Source organism: Tamandua tetradactyla, chromosome 22 (assembly GCF_023851605.1).
Source record: "Tamandua tetradactyla isolate mTamTet1 chromosome 22, mTamTet1.pri, whole genome shotgun sequence".
Lineage (NCBI taxonomy): Eukaryota > Metazoa > Chordata > Mammalia > Pilosa > Myrmecophagidae > Tamandua > Tamandua tetradactyla.
In genome coordinates this window covers 28877727-28886121 of record NC_135348.1, presented here as the reverse complement: position 1 = coordinate 28886121, position 8395 = coordinate 28877727, and the positions used below count along the sequence as shown (strand labels likewise).

Sequence of the window (8395 nt, the reverse complement as noted above, 5' to 3'; positions counted from 1 at the left end):
TCCAGGATAACCTCTCGACTCTGTTTGGAATCTCTCAGCCATTGACACTTAGTCTCATTTCACTCTTCCCCCTTTGGTCGAGAAGTTTCTCTCAATCCCTTGATGTTAATTCTCAGCTCATTCTAGGGTTTTTCTCAGTCCCTTGATGCTGAGTCTCAGCTCATTCCAGGATCTCTGTCCCACGTTGCCAGGAAGGTCCACACCCCTGGGAGTCATGTCCCATGAACAGGCGGAGGGTGGTGAGACTGCTCGTCATGTTGGCTGGAGAAAGAGGCCACATCTGAGCAACAAAAGAGGCTCTGTTGGGGGTGACTCTTAGGCCTAAATTTTAAGTAGACTTGACCTATCCTTTGTGGGGTTAAGTTTCATATGAACAAACCCCAAGACTGGGGGCTCAGCCTATAGCTTTGGTTGTCCACACTACTTGTGAGAATATCAAGAATTCAACTTGGGGAAGTTGAATTTCTCCCCACTCTCACCATTCCCCGAAGGGGGCTTGCAAATACTTTTCCAGTCACTAATCTAAACACTCTGGGATTCATCGGGGCATCACTCTGGACAAACCGACAAAATCTCATGTCCTACCTGAGATTCCAAGTACTTATGACAGTCAATCAAACTATCTGCATGAGTTATATTAGGAAATGCTCTAGTCAAAATATAAATTTTGTAACAAATAAGCATTTTTTGCTTTAGTCTCACATATAAGGTGACATTTTAAAGTATTAATTATCATCTATTTTCAGCACCCTGCAATAATGACATTCCTTTGTTCTTCCTCATGCAAAAACATTTTTAAAATTTGTACATTGTACATTTCTCTATTATTATACACTATAGGCATTCCTAGATTACACCATCTTGATCTTTATCATCTATCTTTCTTTCTGATTTCATTTATGTCCCCAGCCCTCCTCCCTCTATCATTCTCACATGAAGCTTCATTCAGTGTTTTAACATAATTACATACAGTTAGGTAGTATTGCGCTGTCCATTTCTGAGTTTTTATATTCAGTCCTATTGCACAATCTGTATCCCTTCAGCTACAATTACCCGATATCTCACCCTATTTCTATCTCCTGATGGTCTCTGTTACCAAGGAAATATTCCAAGTTTATTCACTAATATCAGTTCATATCAGTGAGACCATACAGTATTTGTCCTTTTGTTTCTGGCTAATCACACTCAGCATAATGTCCTTAAGGTTCATTCATGTTGTTACATACTTCATAACTTTATTCTACCTTACAGCTGCATAATATTCCATCTTATATAAATGTCACAGCTTGTTTAGTCAACTGTCTGTTGATGGACATTTTGGCTGTTTCCATCTCTTGGTAATTGTTAATAATGCTGCTATAAACATTGGTGTGTAAATGTCCATTTGTGTCCTTGGCCTTGTGTCCTTTGAGTAGAGACAGCATATAGACGAGTCCTGTTTTTCAATCCATTCTGCCAGACTATGTCTTTTGATTGGAGAGTTTAATCCATTAACATTCAGTGTTATTACTACATGGGTAGTACTTTCTTCTACTATTTTGCCTTCTGGATTTTATCTGTCATATCTAATTTTCCTTCTTTTTACCTTTACTCATAGTCTTCCTTTCTACACTCTTCTCCACACCTCTCTCTTCTGTCTTCGTATCTGTCTCTAGTGTTCCCTTTAGTATTTCTTGCAGAGTTGGTCTCTTGATCACAAATTCTCTCAGTGATTTTTTGTCTGAAAATGTTTTAATTTCTCCGTCATTTTTGCAGGACAATTTTGCTGGATATAGAATTCTTGGTTGGCAGTTTTTCTCTTTTAATAATTTAAATATATTATCCCACTGTCTTCTCGCCTCCATGGTTTCTGCTGAGAGATCTGCACATAGTCTTATTGGGCTTCCCTTGTATGTGATGGATTGCTTTTCTCTTGCTGCTTTCAAGATCCTCTCTTTCTCTTTGACCTCTGACATTCTGATTATTAAGTGTCTTGGAGTATGTCTATTCAGATCTATTCTCTTTGGGGTATGCTGCACTTCTTGGATCTGTAATTTTAAGACTTTCATAATAGTTGGGAAATTTTCAGTGATAATTTCCTCCATTAGTTTTTCTCCTCCTTTTCCCTTCTCTTCTCCTTCTGGGACACCCACAACACGTATATTCATGCGTTTCATATTGTCTTTCAATTCCCTGAGTCCCTGCTCATATTTTTCCATTTTTTTTCCTATAGTTTCTGTTTCTTGTTGGTTTTCAGATGTTCCATCCTCCAGTTTAGAAACCCTATGTTCTGTCTCTCGAAATCTACCATTGTAGGTTTCCATTGTTTTTTTCATCTCTTCTACTGTGTCTTTCATTCCCATAAGTTCTGTGATTTGTTTTTTCAGACTTTCAGTTTCTTCTTTTTGTTCTTTCCTTGCCTTCTTTATATCCTCCCTCAATTCATTGATTTGGTTTTTGATGAGGTTTTCCATGTCTGTTCGTACATTCTGAATCAATTGTTTCAGCTCCTGTATGTCATTTGAATTGTTGGTTTGTTCCTTTGACTGGGCCATATCTTCAATTTTTCTAGTGTGATTTGTTATTTTTTGCTGGCGTCTAGGCATTTAATTACCTTAATTAGTATATTCTGGAGATGCTTTCACTTCTTTTATCTAGGGTTTTCTTGCTGGATGAATTTGTTATCTATCTGTTCTTTGGCATTCCGTTCAGCTTTATCTGGACCTTTAGCTTAAGTTTTGTTTAACACAGGAGAATTTTTCAGTTCTTGTTTTCTTGTTTCTTGCCCTGCTTGTGTGGTACCTTTCCCCCACACACACTTAGGAGGGTCTACTTAGATATTATATACCCCAGCCAGATTTTCCCAGACCAAACTGGCCTCCTATCGGGAGGAAAGAGTCACCTGCGTCAGTTTTCCCTGAGGGTGAGACCCAGCAGGTTGAAAGACTTTCCTGGGAAGTCTCTGTACTCTGTTTTTCTTATTCTGCCCTGTGTGTGGTGCTTGTCTGACTGCAGGTCCCACCAGCATAAGATGATGCTGTACCTTTAACTTTGGCAGACTCTCCCTGCTGGGGGCATGGTGGAAACAGAGGAGAGGTTGTAGGCTGGTTTTAATGGCTTCAAATTGCCAAGGCCTGGTGTCTGAATTCCTTGATGGAGGGATTCCACCTGAGTTGGGATTCACCCCTCCCCTGGGGAAGACACAGGCTCCAGACAAGCCCCCAAAAGAGCTCACTTCTGCCTATGCCTGGGGCAGTTGCAGCCTGAAAAGTCCTGCTGCTATATCCAGAGGCAGTCAAGCCTTTGTAGATACACAGCCACAAAAACCTCTGTTGCTTTCTTTTTTTTTTTCCCCTTTTTCTGTCAGTCCTGCCCCCTTGCCGCTGGGGCAAAAATGAGCAACCTCCGCTTTGATCAGGTTCACCTAAGCTGGGGGCCTATTTTTAGTAGTCAGAATTTGTTAATTAGTTCCACAATTGGTGTTTGATTGTGCCCAGTCCCTGCTGCTGGTAAAGTCCTTTCCTTTCCCCTCTGGGAAGCGGCCTGTGGGGGAAGGGCGCTGGCCGCCGCAGCTTTGGGAACTCACGGTTCGGGGTGGTGCTCGCAGCCGGTCCAGCTGGTCCAGACTGGGGTACACTGTGTGTCTGGTCACTGACGTGGCCCCAGGACCTGTTCTGTACTGTTTCTGGTTATTTAGTAGTTGTTCTGGAGGACGAACTAAAATGTGCACGTTGTTAAGCCGCCATCTTGACCCGGAAGTTTTCCAATATATAGTTTTTAACAAGAATTTTCCATTTTAAAGTTCTGAAAATATATTTCCTTTTCAAATATGAATAGGAGCTAAACTCATGGCCAGTTTCCAAATTGCTATTTGTCAAGGATCTAAGTTAACAAAAGGAGATGGGGCTGCCATTCCCATTCTGTGTCGCAAGACTTTATTTGTAGCATTGGTATAAATTTCAGTAGAGTAATTATTTAGATTAAACCAAGGTAACTTAACAGAATACTTTGAGTCAGAACTACAATCCTGAATTGCATACTCCTTAGGGGACCAATCTGTTACAATTCCATAGGAGCCATTAATGAGTGCTGACTCTTGTTCTGCATTGATCCTATTGAATATTTTCTGACTCAGATGTGTATGAATTTTTATATAAAGGCAGCTCATTAAGAACAAGCTCAGCAATTAATTTTTTTTTCTCTGCTCCTTCCAATCTCTGAGATTAAGCTGCACTTTATGTTGACAGCGGAACCAATAGCATTTTTGAGAAACATGTTTGAAAAATTTCGAAAGTAAAACATCAGAAGCCTCCACTCCTGTGGAGTGTAACAATCCCTTGAGTAAATATAAATATTCCCGTTCCATTGATGGTGAGTTGCCCATTATGACATATATAAAACACAAATCCGAAAGTCCCTCTCAAATTCCAGAGGCGCTTACCTTTTCGGTTTTGCAGTGATGAATGTTCCAGGGAGCCGGGCCAGGTCCCTGTGCAGTGATGAATGGTCCCTGTTCGGGCGCCACTTGTTGCAGACACGGACACTTGTTGCAGTCTTTCAGCAACCCTGCGAAATGAGACACACAGACACACAAGACAGACAAGATGACTGCAGCCCCGAAGAGCTTCAGCTGCTTTATTTTATATCCTTTCTCACAGCTCTTTTGCTGACCAAGCCTGCTTTTTAGTATATTACTCCCTACATACTAGAGATAGCTAAAAAGACCTTGGGGGTTAAGAAAAAACAAACATTCTGTCCTTCTCAGACTGTCCTCCGAGTAAGCAGATAACAGTTTCCACAGTTTACTGCCAAGGCCACTCTGAAGCCAGTCACTCCCAATAAATTCCACAGGTTTTCTATTAACTCTTGGCTCCTACACAAGACTACAGTGAGATACACCTATAAAAATGGCTGCTATTAAACAAATGGGAAACTACAAATGTTGGAGAGGATGTGGAAAAATTGGGACACTTATGCACTGTTGGTGGGAATGTATAATGGTGCAGCTGCTATGGAAGTCAGCCTGGCAGTTCCTCAGAAAACTAGATTTCAAGTTGCCCTATGACCTGGCAATACCACTACTTGGTATATACCCAGAAGAGCTGAAAGCAGTGACAGCAGCATTATTCACAATCACCAAAAGATGGAGACAGTCCCGGTGCCCATCAACAGATGAGTGGACTACCAAAATGTAATATATGCCTTTGATGGAATATTATGCAGCAGTAAGATGAAATGATGTCCTGAAACACATGAAAAGATGGATGAGCCTTAAGGACATAATGCTGAATGAAATATGCCAGACACAAAGGGATATATACTGTATGATTCCACTTTTATGACCATGGTAAAGGTAAAATCAGAGGCTTATAATATTGAACATAGAGGCCTAGAGATACACAGAAGCTAGAGATGGGTGAACGATTCGGTAATGAGGTTGAACTTAAATGTAAGGGAATAGATAGAAGTGAAAATGGTTCACTAGTGGGTCTATAAGTAATATTACCATTTTGAAGGTGAACATGCTTGAAAGGGTTGTATAGACCCATGTGTCGCACCAATTAACACTACAAATATAAATAAGTTCTTGCATGAACTACTGCAAATGTATGAATCTTGTACAAAGAGTATACAACTTCGGGGTATAGGGAGATATCTGCAATTGCATGCTATGGGCTATGTTTAACAGGAAAGCATCAGTAGTATCACAGCAATATCAGGGGTAAATAATTGGGGGAGAGACAAGAGTTAAGGGGAGGTTTGGATTTTCTATTTGGTAAGGGTGTGTTTATTGGTTATCTTTCTCTTGGGAACAATGAAATCATCTAAAGTTGAGAGTGTTGATGGACTGTTAACTTTGGACATTATATATGATGGCTAATGAATGGAGGTGGCTAAAGGATGCACTGACTGAGAATTAGATTGGTGAACGATGGTGTATACATATGATTGAATATTGTGCTGCTACAAAAAAGAACAAAGTTCATCAGGTGAGGCAAAATAAGCCAAAAACAATAGAGCAAATATTGTATGGTCTCATTTAGAAAATACCTTTAAGAAGCAGGGGCATAGATTGTAAGCTCTTATAGGTGTCACATTTAGTCCAGACCGGTTATTGTTATTTCTGGATTTTGAGAGGCTGTTTCATATATTTATAACCTGGTATTTAGAGATAAGAATGAAGCTAATCAGGCGGAGATGGAAGGATGGGGATGAGCCGATAAAGAGGAGAAAATTACGAAAGAAGAAAGATGAGAAAATGACCTGTGCAGAGTCGTTAGGAAGACAAATGTGCAGAGTACCTGGAAGGGCTGGCTCAGGCCTTTATCATAACAGGAAGGAAGGCAGAAAATGTGGAACAGGGCACCCATAAAATTTTTCCAACATCTACTATGTGCCAGGACTGCTATAGCAGTTCCATCCAGTTTACTTAATCTAATCCTCACAACAACCCCACAAGACAAGTGTTATTTACATCCCCATTCTAAAAGAAGAAACTCAGGTACTGAGTGGGTAACTTGCCCAAGGTCCCATAATTAACCAGTAGTTAAGATTTAAACTCAGATGATTTGGGACCATACCTAGTGCTCTCTCTCTCTCTCTCTCTTTTTTTTTACAGCACACAAATAACATATTTTTAATAAAATACACCATTCTGTTAAAATGAGCTAAACAATAAAAAATTATTAGTTATTTGGTTAGTGCCGTTAGAGGGTAATGTTTGATTTAATAAAATATGAATGTTAATGTAAAACAGATTTTAATCTAAACTTTCATAGTGAACAATCATGATTCTGGATTCACCATACTTCATAAGACTATCGTTTAAACAACGTCAGTCTAGAGGAAACAAAATCCTTCCAAACTCAGGAAAAAACTTAACTTTAAAATATGTAAAAATTTTTACAGTGTAGGAAAAACATTTGGTTCCATATAAGTTAGCTCATTTACCTAAATTTTTACATTTGTTTCTTAATTCTCTTACATTTAAAATTATTAGAGAAGGAGACAAAATATGAAAAGGGGTACATAAGGAGTGTTTATAGTAAAAAAATTTTTTATATAATTTCTTGGATTACATTCTTTTTACCTTGCACCATATTAAAATATTATGCTCAATGTCAATTTTTCTCTATTTCTTTGTTATATGCAAGGCATTTCTCTTATATATGCATTTCTCTTTTGTATATTAATTATATAAGCAATACATGTTCATGGTAAAAAAATTTTATAATCTGTAAGTAGAACAGACAAGTATAGTCTGGTTATGCCCCTAATTACACTCTCCTCTAAAATGTAGTCACTTTAAACATTTTTTGTATGTTTTTCTCAAAAAAGTTATATGCATTTTCCAGCAAAGATTTGTAATGTGATTGGTAAATGATTTTTTAGTCATTCATCATGTTTTCATGCCTGAGAATGTTTTTCAATTGCTCAAAAACATGTTGATGTGCTAGATTTTGTCTCCACATAGATAAAATCTTTCAAATGTGTAATCAATTCCCCAATCTTCATGACATTTTTCAAAAGCATTAATCTTCTTAAGACAATGAGTATTGCATTTTGCACCAAACAGCCTTTTAATTTCAGCGTCTGAAATATAAAATGGTGGGCCTCCGTGTTTAGGAACAACAGACACGAGGTACTGGAACCTTTTCTAATTAGGGACGTTACACCAGTATAGCGTTCTGGAATACCTGGATTAACAGCGGTCACCTCTATCTCAAATACTGTCAAATTCGCCAATATTTACTCTGGACACATAAAAAATGCTGCAACAGTACAATGAAATGTTCCCTGAAGAACTCTTAAATACTTTGGCTCCAGGAGTTTCAGCAAGTGGTTCTACTGAGTAAGAAAGATTCTGCTCTATAAAAAATTCTGGAATCCCAAATTCACTGATCTCCACACCAGCCGAGCTGTGTCCCTGGTCTGCAAACCATCTCATCTCAACTGCTTTTCCATAAAGAGGAAACAAATATCCCGAGTCCACTCTCGCCGTTAAGAAAAGTATCCAAATGCTTCTTTAACCGCTGATGTCCTTGTTCTTGATTAAATGGAAGGTTGCGTCTCACCCACTTTTCTCGCGATTCTTCCAGAGTCAGTATTTGGTTCTCCTGTGCCTCGTTATTGAATGGATACTCGTTAATTACGAGTAAAGTTCTTGTATCATGCATAGTTTTGCAGACACCTTTCCCTCCCAAGCAGATACTTTCAAGCCTCTTCAGCCGCCTGCTGCCTGCACGTGCTCTTCACCAACACACCAAATCCCTGTGGAGAGGGTGGTAGATTTGATTGGAGGAAGAATGGCAGAAAATGGCCAATTACGCCTCGCAGGAAATTTGTTTTAGAAAGGGCATCCAGTAAACAAATGGGAAATATCTCTTGCTTGAAAGCCCCCAATGCAATGCCTCTG

The 8395-nt window shown here is 39.1% G+C and overlaps 1 pseudogene; it reads right to left on the bottom strand.

Moving 5' to 3' along the window:
- Positions 1–7432: 7432 nt before the first annotated feature.
- Positions 7433–8156, bottom strand: LOC143666083 (thiopurine S-methyltransferase pseudogene; annotated as a pseudogene).
- Between the last annotated feature and the right edge of the window lie 239 nt (positions 8157–8395).